At 35.7% G+C, this 19,909-nt stretch overlaps 1 pseudogene; it reads right to left on the minus strand.

The window, feature by feature from the left end:
• Positions 1 to 445: 445 nt before the first annotated feature.
• LOC141686993 (pyrophosphate--fructose 6-phosphate 1-phosphotransferase subunit beta-like) lies at positions 446 to 16,067 on the minus strand (annotated as a pseudogene).
• Positions 16,068 to 19,909: the final 3,842 nt, after the last annotated feature.

Raw genomic sequence — 19,909 nt, forward strand, 5'->3', positions numbered from 1 at the left:
GTCGACTGAACAACGGAAGAGGAGAGAGTATCTCAAAATTCCGAGGCACAAACAACCCATAGCATCACAATAAACAGAAAAACGTGTCTACAAATCAAGATAGATTAAACAGAAAAACGTGTCTACAAATCAAGATAGATTTTTATATTCCACATTTGGGCTTTAGAGTTGTAAGTAGTGGTTTGTAACAACCCCTCCGCAACATGAATTTACTCCGTATGAATGAGCATTGCGATAGGGCAAATAATATATGGCACTGAGAAAGGAAAATATTAATTTCTAAGTGACCATTGATGAATGATAAAATTTGCATGTTTGTCACTCACAACTGACAAGATAATATAGAAAAATTTAATATCTCCTCTTAAATTGATAGAGATACTGGAAAACTAGATGAGAATTAGTACAATCAAAGAAAAGGCACGGGGATTAAACTCGCAAATGGTATTACAAAATTCAAAAGTTTATTTAACTAAATTTCTCAACTAGTGCTTACAAAATAGTTGGACCATATTGCAATCTTAACAGGCAAAAGGAGTAGAAAGCTATACTTCAACTCCAAGCTCCAACAATAAGGTATGATTGACTTTATCAGATGCCGGACCAACAAACTGAATGGGGCCTGTAATTGGGAGAATAATGTAATAAACAAAAACGAAAGTTTTTTTTTGCTAAATGAAATAGTTAAATCTCTAAAAATTCAAGGCCAGCAAGTGGAAAGTTAATCACATAGGCCAACAGATTTATGTAAAATGTATACTGCATAAGCTAAGACGGATTCTAGAATTTGAAAATTACTGTGACACGACAATAAAAGAGTTACAGGGGTAATAGTCACATGTGTATATATAGTTTATAAAGAACTCATATTGAATAAGCTAGACAGATCCTAGTGTCTGTAATTATTGTAACTATGATAAGAAGTGAACTTACCTGGACTGATGTAACAATTTGTTCGGGCCCATTCTTCACGCATGGAAGCAAATTTCTTGAATGGTGCAGCTGAAAATTTTATGCATACAAATAAAATAAAGTTTAATAGACAGTTGTGGAGTTAGATATAGATGAATGAACATAAGAGCACGGCATATCAATACAGGAATATCTTTATTATACTTAATGTAAGGCATATTTGTATATGGGCTACAAGGACGGGGAAATGTGCAAAAACAGAAACCCCTACCATCAAGCTCTACAATTGCTTTCTTAATCACTGGCTTGAATTTATCTGCAAAGTATATAATTTCATAAAGTTGAATGTCATTTTTTTTCATGCAAGAAATATCAATTGATTACAAAATAGCTAATACTCAAATCACTTATAAAGCATGTACACTTTAGTATTTTCCCTCGGAATGTTACAGAGACACAGGAACACATCTGTTGATATATTAGGAAAGGACAATCCTTAATACCATCTTCTACCATGTTTTGTTAGATTAATTTATATAATCAATTTCCATCCATTTGTAAACACATAAATAATAAAATGTATATAATTTCATTTAAATTAAGGCTACAGTTAATGATCTAATTTATGGTTGATTAACTGACTTTAAGGTGTAGATATTAATCATGATATAATTGTAAGATGTCATTATATAATATTATTTTACGAGGGCTGAATAATAACTACATTATTGCATTGCAGCTGACATACCAGTTATTTATAAAGGGATTACAACCCCCACAATCTATCATTGGGTTCTTTTCTTAAAACTCCCATAAAAAAACTTTACAAAGATCAAATAGATTACCAAATCATCTTAAAGATTCCTCCTATGATATCCCTCATATATTCTTCAGGTATGCTTCCACGTTCGTGTTTTAGTGAAACTAGGTAATAAACTAGGCTTCATGTTCTGGAACTATCTCCTTCTATTTTATGTTCTACTGAGATTAACGGCTTACTCCAGATTCAAACAAATTTGACAGATAACTCATCACAGTATAGGAAAACTATAAATCACATAATCATATTTCAGAAAATAGCACATAAATATCACCCAATGGTCCCAATGGTCTACGACTACGGTTATATACCATGTCGCCTCTCAACATCCATCAAAGAAGTTAATGCAGTGCCACCAACATTCCATTCTTCAACAGGAGCAGCCAAATTTCCAACCTACAGATGCATTAATCTGAGTAACTTGATATATTTCTAAAAATGGCTTGCTAGAATTTTCTCTTCATCAAAAAGTCATTACACCTTTTTATAGGTATTACAAATCAGAAATGATGAATAAAGAAGTACACACCGATGAGATCAATCCGGTCTTTCCACTATGAAGTAGAGCTCCAGCACCATAACCCAATGCATAACAGTATGTAGTGTCAAAATTTGATGGCAAACCGCACCGTCCTTCATAACTGAGATTTAAAATTCACAAAGCACAAGATCAGGAACAACATCAAATATTTTCTTGAAGATGAACTCATGCAGTTTGAGCTCGTCAACAATAGCAATTAAGACAACTATATTAATATACAATGTACCCGAAAAAATGAGACTGTCCTTGAAATTGGCCCTTGTATAAACCTGCCTGCTTCCTCTGCTCCAATTCAGTCTCAACCATTTGGATAAGCATTTTCTCTGTTTCTATCTTGGCCACCTGGAGGTAAATGACATAATTGTTGCTTTACAGAGCTTAGAAGTAGGAATGCTGAAGGCAAAGCCGTAATCAGATACTGTACATTCCTGGACATTTCCATGTGGATCTCTTTCAAGCATCAACTGATCTTAAATTGCAGGAGGTAGTAATTCAAAAAGCTCCAGTGATTGGGGTGCAAGTTTCTTTTTCCAAAGACCACCTTCATCTACAATGTCATTGGCTAAAATTTCATTTAGTTCTGCAATGAGGTGTTGGACCTACATATGATGACAGCAAAACAATGAATTTATGTCAAATAGTGTGCATAATTTAACATCAGCAGATAGATATAATGTGCCATAGGAGAAACACTAGTAAACAACAGTTAAATAAAAACTGAAAGCAGAACAAACCTCTGGAATAAAATCAATAAGTCCTTCAGGTACAAGTATCACACCGTAGTTATAACCAAGCTCTCCACGCTTACAAATCACATCAGCAATATAATCTGTAACACTTTTTAAGGTTTCTTTCTTGCAGGCAACCTGCAGTAAGATTATATCTTCTATATGAAAATCCCACAACTATTCTGATGCCTGAAACTATAGTTATTAATCATTCTTTTATGCCAGATACATGAGATTGTTGCCAACTCAAATGGTTTTTAAGCCACTGATCAGCTGCATTAATTATGTCACTAAACACACCTCTTCACCAATAAGAGTGATATTTGGATGAGTTTGTAAGGCACACTCCAGTGTAATATGCGAGGCAGCACGTCCCATAAGTCGTACAACTGCAAGATAGTACATCATAGTACATACTCCAGGGTAATGAGCTAGTTTTGTAAAAATCTTGAAGCGTTAAGAATGTTTTGTTTCAATAAATATGTTGTAGTCAACCAATGAGAAAAGATGGCCAAATGTAAGAACGGAACAACACAGGATCCTATAGATTAATGATGTGCTCACAATGATAATATTTTCCTGTGGAGCGAGCATCTGTCATGACATTTCCAATCATTTCCGCATATATCTGCATGAAAAACAGCAAGTCACTACAAATTCGAAATTTGATGTACCGCTGACTGGTAAAAAATTGAACCAGATAGGAATTGTAATTTTAGTGCTACATACAGCCATCTATCAGTTTTACATTAAGCATGAGCCTTCTGCTACGTGGTATTGTACTATTGTTAAATTAAATTATTTCTAATATCTGTCATGGTTACAGAAGTAACATTGATTTTTTTGAATTAGAATGGGAATGATTTTAGGAATTAAATTGAGAGGTAAAATACTTAAGTATATTGAAATTTAAAAATTATAAACCAATATAATCATGTTCCTCTGTATAATACTTAGCATCCTACTTCTAAAATTTTAATTGTACACAATTTAAAACATTAAGGTTCATCTTTCTCTCCAACTTAGTTTCACCACATTACTGATAAGTGGCATTTTATACCACTTAAAACGTCTTATAATGGCTTGAATTGATGTCTTGGAATCAAGTATTTTGTGAATTTGATGCGTTTTTCTAGTGTTTGTGCATTTCAGGGTATTAATTGCATTTATGGAGATATTTCATTAAGAATAAGCCTTGGCATGTGTTTGGCATTGCAAGTGGGAAGATGGGAGCAAAATGCAGCAAGAAACGAGAGCAAAAACAGAGCATTTTCCAGAAGGGGTCTGAGCGCCCGCTCAGCTCGGCTGAGCGACCGCTCAGGAAGCTGAGCGCCCGCTCAGGGACGGAATTTTAAAATAATTATTTTAAACTTCTGATTCTGTTAAGCTTCCAACTTCTGAGTTAGCCGGGTTTTATGGGAATCGTATATAAGTAGTTTTCAGAGACGTTTCACATAGTGTTGGATCGTAGTATTAATCGAGGAGCAAGGAGATAAGGAAGAAGACCGTTTTAGCACACAACTCAAAGGATGATGCCTGGGAAGGTAGCAGGTATTTTGGAAGTTGATGCAGCTACAGCTATTGCAGCGCAGCTCTAAGCGCTGTCTATGAAGGTCGATTCTTTAGCCACCTATGGAGTCAATCAGGTAGCTATGGTCTGTGAGCTTTGTGCAGGTTCTCATGCTACGGATCAGTGTTCTCTTGTTAATGAATCTGTTTAGTATGTGAACAATTATCAGCGACCGCAGCAGCCTGTGCCAGCTACTTATCATCCTAACAACAGAAATCATCCAAATTTCAGCTGGAGTAATAATCAGAATGCTATTCAGCAACCATATCAGCAAGGCATAAGTAAACAGTTTAATCCACCTGGATTCCAGCAACCACAGCAGTATGCTCAAAGGCAATCATATCCTCAACAAGGAGGTGCTGCTCCACCCTCTAGTGCTGATTTTGAGAAACTTAAGCTGTTGTGCAAAAGTCAGGCGGTCTCTATCAAGACCTTGGAAAATCAAATCGGTTAAATAGCCAATGCAGTGCTCAATCGTCAACCTGGCACACTTCCCAGCGATACTGAAGTGCCAGGCAGGAAGGAAGCTAAAGAGCAAGTCAAGGCTATTACCTTAAGGTCTGGAAAAGTTGCTGATGCTGAAAAAGCAAAAGACGGGGAAGCTGAAGTTGGTGATGAAGAAGCTAAGCAAGAGGAGAAAGTGGCGGAACCAAGGAAGTCTACTGTTGAACACACTCTGTCTGAGGGTAATACAGGGGAGAAACAACTCTATCCTCCACCACCTTTCCCTAAGAGATTGCAACAACAAAAGCTGGATAAGCAGTTTGGTAAGTTTCTGGAGGTGTTCAAGAAACTTCAAATCAATATACCTTTCGCTGAGGCTCTGGAGCAAATGCCTAGTTATGCGAAATTTATGAAGAGTATTCTTTCAAGGAAGATGAAACTGGATGACCTTGAGACCGTTGCTCTAACGGAAGAATGCAGTGCTGTGCTGCAACAAAAGTTACCTCCAAAGCTTAAAGATCCAGGTAGCTTCACCATTTCTTGCACCATTGGCAAGTTGTCTTTTGACAAGTGCCTGTGTGATTTGGGAGCAAGCATCAATCTGATGCCGTTGTCGATCTTCAAAAAGTTGAATTTGCCTAATCCAAAGCCCACCTACATGTCTCTACAATTGGCTAATCGTTCTATTACATACCCACGAGGCATAGTGGAGGATGTGCTAGTAAAGGTGGATAAGCTCTTCTTTCCTGCAGACTTTGTTATTCTGGATTTCGAGGAAGATAAGAAGATTCCCATAATCTTGGGGAGACCTTTCTTGGCTACAGGCCGTACCTTGATAGATGTGCAGAAAGGTGAACTTACTATGCGGGTGCAGGATCAGGATGTGACATTCAATGTATTCAAAGCGATGAAATTCCATACAGAAGACGAGGAGTGCTTAAAGGTGGATTTGATTGATTCTGCGGTTACATCAGAACTTGATCATATGCTAATGTCTGATGCATTAGAGAAAGCCTTAGTGGGGGATTTTGACAGTGAGGATGAGGATGACAATGAGCAACTACAATATCTAAATGTTTCTCCTTGGAGGCGAAAGCTAGACATGCCATTTGAATCTCTTGGTACTTCTGCCCTCAAAAATGCTGAATGAAAGCTCAAACCATCTATTGAGGAAGCACCTACCTTGGAGCTTATACCATTGCCTGAACACTTGAGTATGCTTTTTTAGGTGATGCATCTACTTTACCTGTTATTATTGCATCTAACCTTTCAGGTAGTGAGGAGGACAAACTCTTGAGGATCTTGAGAGAATTCAAATCGGCTATCGGATGGACTATAGCAGACATCAAAGGGATCAACCCTTCATACTGCATGCATAAAATTCTGCTAGAGGAAGGTAGTAAGCCGACTGTTGAGCAACAACGAAGACTTAATTCTATCATGAAAAAAGTGGTGAAGAAAGAAATTCTGAAGTGACTGGATGCAGGAATCATTTATCCTATTTCTGACAGTTCTTGGGTGAGCCTCGTGCAATGTGTACCTAAGAAAGGAGGTATTACTGTGGTAGCAAATGAGAAGAACGAGCCCATCCCTACTCGAACAGTCACAGGATGGAGGGTATGCATGGACTACAGAAAGTTGAACAAGGCAACAAAGAAGGATCACTTCCCCCTTCCATTTATTGATCAGATGCTTGACAGGTTGGCCGGTCATGAGTATTATTATCTTCTGGATGGTTATTCGAGGTATAATCAGATATGTATTGCACCAGAGGATCAAGAAAAGACTACCTTCACTTGTCCATTTGGCACGTTTGCTTTTCGCAGAGTTTCGTTTGGCTTATGTGGCACGCCGGCCACTTTTCAGAGATGTATGATGGCTATATTCTCTGATATGATTGGAAATAATGTCGAGGTGTTTATGGACGACTTATCCGTCTTTGGACATTCGTATGATGAATGTTTGAATAATCTTCGTGCGATGCTCAAAAGGTGTGTGGAAACTAATTTGGTGCTCAATTGGGAAAAATGTCACTTTATGGTGCGTGAAGGCATTATTCTTGGGCATAAGGTCTCTAGCAAGGGTCTTGAGGTGGACAAAGCCAAGGTGGGAGTCATTGAAAATCTTCCACCACCTATTTCTGTGAAAGGAATTCGTAGTTTTCTTGGTCATGCGGGTTTTTATCAGCGTTTCATCAAGGACTTTTCGAAGATATCTAAGCCGTTGTGCAACTTGCTTGAGAAGGATGTGTCTTTCAAATTTGATAATGAATGCTTGACGACATTCGAGACGCTCAAGAAGAGTTTGATAACCTGATTGGACAGAGCCTTTTGAGATGATGTGTGATGTGAGTGATTATGCGGTGGGCGCAGTTCTTGGGCAGCGCAATAATAATCTCTTTCATGTGGTCTACTATGCTAGCAAGACTTTAAATGGAGCTCAAATGAACTACACCACTACTGAGAAGGAGCTTTTGGCTATAGTCTTTGGTTTCGAAAAATTTCGATCTTATTTACTTGGGACAAAAGTGACAGTGTTCACTGATCATGCGGCCATCCGCTATTTGGTTTCCAAGAAGGATTCGAAGCCTAGACTCATTCGTTGGGTGCTCTTGCTACAGGAATTTGAGTTAGAGATCAAGGATCAAAAAGGTACTCAGAATCAAGTAGCTGACCATCTCTCTAGATTGGAGAATCCCGAGTCTACTTCACTTGATAAGACATTGATCAACGAATCTTTTCCGGATGAGCAGTTGTTCGCAGTTCAGGAGGAAGAGCCATGGTTTGCAGATATTGTGAATTATCTTGTCAGCAATATAATGCCTCCTAATATGAATACAGCTCAAAAGAAGAAGTTTCTGCATGAGGTGAAGTGGTATATGTGGGATGAACCATATTTGTTTAGACAAGGAGCTGACCAGGTCATCAGGAGATGTATCCCATTCTGTGAGATAGGGCAAGAATTTTTTTTTCCAGAAGACCCCTGAGCGCCCATTACCCACGAATTATCTTCCCATTACCCACATTTTTAACCCTCAAACCCACTCCTAATCAAATTTTACCCTAATCTCTACCTTATATATATACAACTATTCCATATACTCCCCGATACACTTTCAAACCTTAAACTCTCTCCCATATTCAAAAACACAAATCTTAAAGACTTTTTCTCAGTTTCGATGGCACCCAAGAGATCCAGGACTATTGATAGCAGCAGCACTGTTCCTACTGCTGATTCTTCGAGGGGTACTGCTGCGAGGCCTCGTTTGTTTGATAGGGCTGCTGAGGAGGAGTATACTAGACTTCTGGGTAAACCGATTTTGAAGGAGAGGGGATTCTTACCATCGGGGAGGAATGGTGAGTTGTTGCTAATGATTGCTGAGAAGGGTTGGATTGCTTTTTGTGAGTCACCAGAGGCAGTTCCGATGAGCGTTGTTCGCGAGTTCTATGCGAACGCGAAGGCTGAAAACAATGGGTTTTCTGTTATGCGGGGGATGACGGTGGATTATCATATCACCCTGAGGCGATTCGCCGTATGATTGGGCAGCGACAGAGGAAGCCCACGGAGGAGAATTGGAACGAGAAGACTGCTGAAGATTTTGACTTGGATTTGATTTGTGCTACTCTCTGTAGGCCGGGCATAGTTTGGACTTTCAAGACTGGGACTAACGAGTATCGCCATTTTCCGGCGATTGCGATGAATAGGTATGCCCGTGCATGGAATGCCTTTATTTGCGCTAATATTCTGCCTACTTCACATGCACATGAGGTTACAGTTGAGCGAGCACAGTTGTTATGGGGTATTTTGAATGAGGAGTACTATGTGGACCTTGGTGAGTTTATCTACCAAGGAATTCTGAAGTTTTTGAGGGGAGCTAAGCACATGAACATCCCTTATGCATCCACTGTTACAAAGCTTTGCCGAGCAGTGGTAGTTCAGTGGCCGTCTCACGAGCAGTTGCAGCTACCGGCCGCTCCTATTGATTCCGGGACTCTGAATGCGATGCAGGAGTGGGCTGGTGGAGAGCCCGAGGAGCATGGGCTGGGTTATCGTCTTCCAGGAGGGCGTCCAGCACGTGGTGCTACCATGGTGAGGCCAGGGCGTGACGGGGCAGGCTCTTCTAGAGTTCATGAGGGTGCTGGGATGGCTGATGCCCAGTATAGGAGGCTGTCGAGGAGGATGGATGCTATGTATGATACGCAGAGCAGGTTTGCTCAGGAGCTCACCCTTGCGCTTGGGACTGCTTTTAGAGGCCTTGGAGCTGACATCCAGTGGCCAGTTTTTGGTGAGGACTCTGCATATCTGCCTCCTGATACTCCACCCTCTGAGGGTGATGATGATGATGATGATCTCTCCGAGTAGGTATACCCTGTGTTCCTTTCTACTACCTTCACTGGGGACAAGGAAAATTTTAAGTTAGGGGGTGGTAGTTGGTAGTTAAGGAATATTGTGTGTGTGTCATATAGTTGCATATTCATGATAGTTTAGTTCATATAAACGCACTTTTGCCATATAGTTTTTTTTTAATTTTATAACTTTATTTATCATGTCATTTAGCTCATGCATATACCATGATCCCTTTTGCGTTGCTTTACCAATTGATTTGTGATATTGATGCGGGTGTAGTGATAGCGTTAAAGTGATGTTGAGTCTTGTAGGTTGACGTGCATGCTAGAAACACTTGTAATTTCACTAAGTCTTAGAGAATACTTAAGGACTAGATTGTTTTTATGGTTTGATGGTTTTCAAGTTTAATCTATTGATTATGCTTAGAATTTATAATAGGTTTTTAGTGATAAAAGGCATAAAAAGAAAAATTGGAGTAAAAAGTGGAATTCATTGCTAATTGTGGCTAGGCGTCAAATGGCTAGTAGCCGGCTCGTATTTTTATGCGAGTAGTCTAGGGTTGAGCAAGATGGAGCGAAACGCACTTACTCAGAAATTTTGAAAAAATATTGAAAAAAAATATAGAAAAAAAAAGAGAGAACAAAAGAAAAGAAAAAAAAAAGAAGTAAAAAGTTAATGCATAATTGATCACGAGTGGGCTCTTTGGTATTCGAGTTATTAAGTTCTTAGGGGACTTTGTGCCTAGTGACCTAAGGCTTTTATAGTCTGGGATCCGCTAACCTAACGCTCGCTACATGGATGTCATTGTATAAGTCTTTTGTGGACCTCACTCATTGCATGGTCAAATAAGCATTTGTGTGTTGTGTTTAATAAAAAGCATGATTCCGTAATAAGCTCCAGTAATCTTGAAGTGTTATAAGTCATTTTGTGCCTAGAATTTTATTCTTCGTATAATCATGTGATTACCTTGAGGATAGCCGAGTTATGATAATTGATCTAGTTTCGAAGCATATCTACTAAGCATCCGCACACACCACGTTTCCGGCTGTATGTTAATTTCCATGATCTGATTGATCTTTATTCGCTTAATTGCATTTGTTGAGATGTCGTAAGTTGGTTGGTTTGGTCGTAGTAAGGGGGATCGCTGCATTTCATATAGATTGCATTCATGCATGTTTTTGTTTTGTTTTTGAGTCTGTGACGCTTGAGGACAAGCATCGATTTAAGTTTGAGGTGTGATAAGTGACATTTTATACCACTTAGAACGTTTTATAATGGCTTGAATTGATGTCTTGGAATCAAGTATTTTGTGATTTTGATGCATTTTTCTAGTGTTTGTGCATTTCAGGGTATTAATTGCATTTCTGGAGATATTTCATCAAGAATAAGCCTTGGCATGTGTTTGACATTGCAAGTGGGAAGATGGGAGCAGAATGCAGCAAGAAACGGGAGCAAAAACAGAGCATTTTCCAGAAGGGGTCTGAGCGCCCGCTCAGCTCTGATGAGCGACCGCTCAGGAAGCTGAGCGCCCGCTCAGGAATGCTAAGCGGCCGCTCAGGGACGGAATTTTAAAATAATTATTTTAGACTCCTGATTCTGTTAAGCTTCCAACTTCTGAGTTAGCTGGGTTTTATGGGACTCCTATATAAGTAGTTTTCAGAGACGTTTCACATAGTGTTGGATCGTAGTATTAATCGAGGAGCAAGGAGATAAGGAAGAAGACCGTTTTAGCACACCGCAACGAAGAGGAAGCATATTTTCTTGTGATTCTTTATTTCGTTGTAACGTTGGATGCTAGTTTTCTTTACTTTGAACCTATTTACTCTTGTGACGTACTCTGGTTTAATATAAGTAGTTTTAATTATTCTCGTGTGTTATTATCATGTTTTCATATGAAACCATGATGACGATGAGTTCTATCATGGGCTAATCGTGATCATGTGGTCGTAACGGATTTACTATGGAATTCTTTAGTTAGTGTTTAATACCTTAGTGTGTGATGATTGTATGATATCTAGTATTGGTTGTGCTTATTCGTCTTATGTGTGTCGCGAACATATAAGATAGGGTGTTAATCTCTTGTGAAGCGACGGTGGATCTTGAGGTTGAGAACTTGCCATGCTAGCATAGGTTCGTGTATGTGTATGCATGATTAGTGGATAACTCTAACCGTTTTACTTGCCCTGTAATCTAAAGGAATAATATGTGTTTAAATCGTTATGTTGTCAAATTCTGTAGACATATAGGGTCTCAACATAATTGATGCCTATTCAACTTCTGTCTTAATTGTGGATGCTTGATAGAATGGTATTAGTACAATGAAAGTTGGCTTTTATCAGTTTCGTGTTGTTCGATTAATATCATAACTGTTGCATGCTAAGGGTAATAACAATGACTATTGAAGGAAGTAGTAATGAAGTTGTGATATCATGTGTGTTTTAATATTGTTAATTCAAGTGTCAATTAAGTGCTTAATTCTCGTAGTTAATTGTAGTTAATAATTAGTTAATCAAATCTAAGTGTTATTGTCTTGACATTGAGAAGTAATTATACATTGGTGAGTGAGTGTTAATTGAACATAATTAGTCTGAGTCTCTGTGGGAACGAACTAGAAAGTATTCTATATTACTTGTGAACGCGTATACTTGCGTGTATTATTAGCGCGTGTTTTTGCCTTAACAATTACTACAGGAGAAATTATAGGAAGTGCAAAACCAAACACAAACAAGAATATGCAATATAGTGTGTTGATTTGGGAGGAACCTAACTCTCCATTCCTTTCACTCCAATTAAAACTTTGGGAATTTAGTCTAGGTGTCCTTTTTCGTGACTGTATAGGTTGCATTGTGTAAGAATTATTTCAAGGTGAGGTATTTTGTTTACTGCCATTATTCTTTTCCTATTCACATAGTATTCAATTCTCAGGTTTGATACATCAAATACACTATATGTATTCATTCATATCGAGCTTATTACAAAATATTAGATTTTACTCTCCATGGTCCAAAAAAATTGTGTACACAAGCTGAAGGGAAAATTCCAGTGGGTTTGCTGAACTTCTAAATGACTAAATATCATATCTTATTCGATATTTGTCCATAACTAATGATCTTTACCCCATCCTCAAAGTTTAGAAAGTCCTCTTTAATTGTCTACCTATAATCAAAGCGAAATCAGAGGGTTGCATTTTAAAATATATTGTTTGGTTGTGTAAAGGTCTTAAAACAATACTTGTACATGTCCAAGTTTAACAATATGTACCATTCTGGACTTGATGAATGACCTTTAATTCATCAACCAATTTTATGCTGAGATTTTTAATAAAACTATTTTGTAATAGATTAGGCATTTATATGATAAATTCTTAGAGAGAACACATTTAAACGAACCCCTTTTCCATTGCCATGAAGCAATGCAGACATACAAGAAGTTGGAAGAGCAAACACTAAAGTCAATGTGAATTACCTTGCATGCAGTGTCGAACCCAAAACTTGTGGGAACCTCTTTGCACTTCAAGTCACCATCAATAGTCTTTGGGCATCCAATCACCCTAGTCTTTAAATTTTTACTCCTAATTATACAATTATAACAAAATTTCAGTTGCAATAAACTCAGGAACTAAGTGAGCAAAACTTTATAGAAGCAGAGGCAAGGAAGAAATTATCCATGCATTAACTTGTTTAAAACAGTTCACCTAAAGTTTTCAGCAAGGAGACATGCGTTAGTGTTTGAGTCATCTGCACCAATTGCAACAAGCCCATCAAGATCAAGCCTTAGCGCCGTCTCTTGAGCTTGCTTAAACTGAAACCAAATCATTCAACTCCAATTATATTGGAATTGCCCTACATAAAGCAATGAATTTAAGAACCAAAAAAAACCTGTTCAGGGGTCTCAATCTTGTCCCTTCAGCTGTAAATCATATCAAATCCACCCTGACACAATGAAACCATTTTTCATAAGTTCAACCAACTTCATTCTATCTGATATAGATTAGATTCAGAGCTAAACTAAAACGTAATTTGTAAAAATGCAGCGCCTACAAGTCTATTCAGATTTCAGACTATTTCCCAGAGTGAAGCTATGGAAATATTGGAATAAAAAACATGTTATATTGTAGAAGTAATACAAGTTTCAGGCACACCAGCTCTCTTTACCATTTCATTTATAAAAATATGAGCTAACCAACATCCATCTACATTAAGTTTAAGACTGTTGAAGAATAAAAAAAAATCACATTTGGAATATCGATAGTATTGATTAAGGCGAAAGATAAACCTACGCACAAGACCCAAATACAGCCTAAGCTCGACGAAAAAAGGTAAGGTGCGTGCCTCATTAAGCATAGTCACCAAGGCAAGGTGTGCGCCTCATTAACTTAGACACTTCGATCAATATTATCTCTCTGTAGATGTGTATACATATTATGTGCTTTTAAACAATAAGTCTAAACTCATTTAGTGGCAAATAAAACATATAAGTACCAAACGTCAAAACTTGCTCGATTAAACATTCACAAGTGAATGACTTGCCTGATTTCTGTAACGGTAAATATATTCTGAGGTCAATGTCACATATTTACACTTCATGATCACAGCTGGACCACCCTTGAATCCATACAGTGTGCTCCCTTTGCAACGATTCTGCAAATAGTCTACATTCATGGTACGAAAGTAAAGTTTTAGTATCCATGTAAAGAAAAAAATATTAACATAACAGTATATAACAAAAGCACAACTAAATGACAAGCCTAGCACCTGCAACCTACTCCCTGAAAGACTAAGAACTTCTTCTAAGATAATTTGCAATAAGAAAATCTTGCATATTCGCATGTCAGTAACATGTGTCAATTGCAAAATTACTTGAAACAACTTCATCGAAGTTAACAATATCTTCTACTAGAGCGCTTTAGCTAAGATTTCCTTTTGACTTATAAGTAAAAAGTAGCTAAAAAGTACTTTTTCAACACTAGTTTCCAATTAAAAAAAATTAGGGGAGCCTACTAGTCTGATGTACTTTAAACGACCGCTACACTATGGTAACCTCAATTGCAGGTAAAACCGATTTCTTAATTACAGTACCAATCATGTAACTAATGATATAAGGATAGCAACCTACATATTATCAGAAATGCCCTAAAGCATTTGGATTACTTAAAAACTTCAACAATCCAAGGTTTAAGATGCTACCGTAAATTCCCGAAATGACATTATGCCCTCCAGGAGTTTGGCCTCCAGATAGAACCACACCTATCTTCAGATTTTGACCAGATCCCAATCCCTTTCCGTCACCAGGTACCAACATTGCTGAAGGCTGTCCAAACAAGCATGGGAACAACTTGGCAATTTCATCTGCAAATAAATGGAAAATCAGTCGAAACTTCTACTCCTCTAAGTTGGACAACCTTAGGTAATAAAGCCCAGATCTTAAGTTCAGAACACGAGTCAAACAAAAAATATACAGGCACACACATACATATACCTTAATTATCACTCTAAGCTCCGGACCTACAAAACACACATGTAATGTACATACATCTAAATCTAATTCAAACAAAGAAATAATACGATTCATCAAATTGGTTCAATTTTGCGGTTCAAAAAAAGTGCAATCAGAACCAACAATTATTGGAACTTTTGTACATATTTGTAACAACACCAATCCGACATTGGAACATGTAAGACTGTTGGTCTAGAATATAAGATTGAGTAAAAGCGACCACCAAGGAAGTAACATATACTGACCTTTTGGGGGCTTACTGTAAGCTTTATCACCGGGGTTAATGGCATTTGGGGAAGTGTACATTGGACATATATGTTAGATTTAGATTCAGGATACATTCGTATTTTCGATTAAGGCTCAGGTCTGACCTGTGCAGTCATATATAAACCATGTGCATTTGATTCACGTAGAATAGAAATAACACTATGCAAAACACTAATTCTAATTCTATTTTTTCCTTTGTCAGGATAACGTGAAATGAAGTGCTTTACGCTTATATACATTTGATTTAAAAACAGAACTAAAACAATGTAGCAAACTAATTCCACTTTTTCGATCCAACAAACAAAAGGAGAATGAGAAGCGGCTAGTTAACTTATAAACATACACATACATGATACATCCACTTAATTAATCACTGATTAACCTAAAAAATAACGCATAATGCAAGCATAAACAGAATCAGTCCAACCTAATACACACCTAAATGCAAACATTCGATTAAACCGAACAATTACGCAACGCAACAAACCAATTTCACAATGCAACTCAAGCCACACATAATCCAAACTTACACACACACTACAATCATCACACACACATAATAACTGACATAATTACACACACAAATATACACAAATAGAGATAGAATACAACCTGGATTGCCAGCAGCAGAGCTATCAGGTCCATCAACAATGCTAAACTCTTTCTTAATAACAGCAGGAAGAGGAAGCGCGTGATCTTTACGACTGTTCTGCACTTCACTGTACACCGTTGATATTCTCCCGGTCACCGGTGGTGATTTAACGGCGGTGATGCCGTTGGAAACCACCGCAGCAGGCGCCATTGAGATTGCAGAGATAGAAAAATATGTATTAGTAGTAGTCGAGAGATTTTGGATTTGAGTAGTTAAGTTGCTGAGGCCTGAGGGTGGTTTTGTGTGTGCAGCAACTTCAGGTGTGTAGGACTCTAGAGTAATTTTCTTGGCTCAATCAAGCTTAAATTTGTACCTGCGCAGGTATATCCGTATCAACTAATCACGGGTACGAGTTAACATATTAGGAAATTACTCAAATTTGACATAAAATATTGGAATTTGTCTTCCTTATCGAGCATTAACGAGTCTATATGATTTAAAAAAAATATAACAAAATATTTTTATATAAATATTCAATATTTTAAATATATTTTATATATTTATAGAATCAAACTCGAATTGAATCAATTATATTTCGAGTTTTTGTCCAAAATTCCCTTATCTTTTTTAAAATTCTCATGATTCCTTTCATTCTCCCACATTTTAAGAACATTTCATGGACACGATTATCCTATTTTGATTATTATGGGCACTTATGGTGTCAGTATCAGTTTTTATGTATATGTGTATTTTCTGTTACGAAAATTATCAATAATTGAAAGTAATAATTTGTCGAAGAGAGAAGAAAAATGTTAAAAATACATTTGAATTATAAAATTCTATCATAATTTCTGTAAACATTATTTGTAGCTTTTTTATTACATAAATTTATAGCACACATTTTAATTAAGTGTTATGACATACTTACATGTCTATAAAATGAAACATTTTATAGACAAAGTGGCAAATCTCGAGGTTATTAATTTTTATTTGAATTCATGATTATCATCTCATGGCTAAACATTTATTCTTGAAAAAATATCATTACACAAACAATCTTGATTTCAATCTCCACACTAATCAAAATATCGGGAACTTTTGTTAAGTAACAAAATTTTGAGATGTTTCCTACATATTAATTTCACTGAATTTCAAACGTTTGATTATCTTTATTATTATCTCTCATGTTAAAGTTGAATGGCAACTAAGTCTAGGATATGAGTCCAAACGAGTACGTATCGAGTTTTTATACTGTTGTGACACGATTTATGTTAAAAAAATTTCAGTAAGAATTTATTTAAGAAAAATTGAAACTGCAATAAATTTTTCTTCTAAATTAGTATAAGTCAAGGAAATTAAAGAGAAATTCAAAGGTAAATGGGTGAATTTTACGGTAGACAACATTGTATATTAAAGGTATAAGTTCATATTTATTATTCTTTGAACAAGTACCGAGGAAATACGAATACTTGCGAGATATTCAGTTTCTTGTTAAAACTCTTAATCCTACAAGAACCTCTATAAAGAACATCTAGAAAGTGAAATGAAATACATGAAACTGTTAACGGGAACAATCATATTTATGATTCTCTAGGTCATGAGCCAGTAATACTGATTGATTAGTCACTTGACCTTTGTGAAAAAAGTGTATATTAAACTATCGCGGAATGTTACATAGTGAATGTAGTGAGGATTGACACAAATATACTACCTTACGAGTATATTGTTTGTAGGTCAGGCTCTACAATTACACATGAAATTTTAACGTACATTAATCACTAAATTATACTAAATTGTGGAGCTAGAGCCAGAAACATTATACATGTAAGCACTACATTATTTCCACCCCTCACAACGTTCTTAAGCAGCATTCCGCGATAACATAACACTATTTTCACAATGGTCAACTAACTAATCAATAAGTATTACTGGCTCATGACCAAGAGAATCATAAATCTCATTTATTCTATTAATAATTTTATTTCTCCCATTTTACTTAATGGATGCCATTTACTGAGATTCATGTGAGATTAACTATTTAAATGAGAACCTAGATTTCTCGCTAATGTTCGTATTCCCTCAATAATTGTTTAAAGGATAATAAAACTGAACTTATTCCTTTAAATATGCACGTCTCGGTTACCACAAAAATCATATATTCACCTTTGAATTGCTCTTTAATTTCCTTGACTTCTAGTCATTTAGAAGAAAAATTAAATACAGTTTTAACTTTTCCCAAATGAATTTCTACTAGAAAATCTTAATACACATCATGCAATAATGGTGATCTAGACCATATACATGCAATTGGAGTCATAGACTAGATTTAAAATATGATTGTAACATGAGAGAATATGACAAGTACAATCAAATATATAAAACTCAATGATATCATGAAAAATGCCGATGTATCTCTAATGTACTGTAAAACAAAGAATCAAAAATTGGCCTTGTATTAGTATTTTTTCGATAATATATATAATCCCCGAGATTTGCCACTTCTAAAGTTTATCTATGATATCATTTGTAAGGTACAAACATGCATCACATCATCATTCATAATGAGTATCATAAAGTTTGCACTTTGAGAACATGTAATGGAGTATAGGTCATAAAACGATGTTTACAAAAATGATGATCACACTTCCTAATGTTGGATGTACAATAAAGATCATTCTATTTCCCTCTCTAACATATAGCTCTCCTTTTCATACTTCCTAGTTCCTGTAATATAAAATATCAGTTGGGGCCACGACACCACATGATTACGACTATCACACCATTACAATCACAATGAACATGACCAAGTATTTTAGGTTAGTAAAATTATCAACGCAAATACAATACACAAGTTCCAAGTTACACCAACAAGTCTTAATGATATTTAGCAAAAATTTATATCATGAATGTTGCAAATGATGATATTAATATCAGGAGTTTGAAGTGTAGTTATATAATTATAGTTGTCGGTGAGAGAAGAACATGACTATAAGTACCTGATCAAGAACCAATCTCTTAGGGTAAAAGCAACACATTATTGTTGGAAGTAATTACAACAATAATGAATGCTACGACAACTACTCCTCAAAATCATACTTGTAGTATATAGTAAAACTTTAGCATATATTTCATTCTATTATAAGAAATTGAATAATGATATTTAGGCTTAATATATTTAAATTTTAGGCTGAAAATTTGATTATAGTTTTGAAATGATTTAGAAACTAACAATATTTCTCCTGAACAAACTTAACACATTAAATATAAATGATATTTTATGTTATTTTAAAGTAACAAAAAAATTATGATTCAATAATTGCCTCCCCAAAAAGTATCATTTATGCCATATACCAATAAAATGTAATCATGTTCATGATCTAACATGACGACATAAAGAGCTATTCTAGACAGTTTAAATTATTTATAATCAAGAGAAAATTTTATTTATAATTTTTAGTTTTGCTACAAATATTCAAATTTTGTTATAAATATTCAGATATAGATAGAAATACCAATTATATCTACCTAATTTTTTGTAGTCTTTATTTTTCTTCCGATAAATAAGTACAATAACTTTGTACACTTGATAAGAATGCACTTGAGAGGTATGAAATTCATAAATTGAGAATATACATGAAAAATATATGTTCTTAAGAAACTAATAGTTAACAATTAGAAAATATTAAATTGAAGAATTTGTAGGGAACAAAACTTAAAAAAATTAAAGTCAAATGTAATAAATCATAAAATAAACTGTGAAAGTCGTATGAGAATAGAATTAAGATAAATAATATTTTAAAATAAAAATAAAATAACAATCATTATGAAAATACGTCTTCTACGTATATAATCAATCAAATGGATTTAAAAATAAAACAAATAAAAAAAATCGAACATTTAACATAACTTACGATTAGTAGCATAAGCAAACATAAAATCTAAGTATACGGTTTTGTCATAACTGGAATCGATCTAAAAAGTTACAAAAAAAGGAAAACGAACAAGATGAACAATATCATTAGATTCACCATATCAACAAATAAAAAAGGCCAATAAATGAAAAAATTTGAGACCTAGAAAAATGAATATAACAATCTTAAAATTAATAATTCACAATAAATTAACAAAATTATATTGAGAATAAAGAATAATCATGAAAACTAAATAGAAAGAAAATTTACCTGAATTAGCA

The sequence above is a fragment of the Apium graveolens genome, chromosome 9 (genome assembly GCF_009905375.1).
Source record: "Apium graveolens cultivar Ventura chromosome 9, ASM990537v1, whole genome shotgun sequence".
NCBI classification, from domain to species: Eukaryota; Viridiplantae; Streptophyta; class Magnoliopsida; order Apiales; family Apiaceae; genus Apium; species Apium graveolens.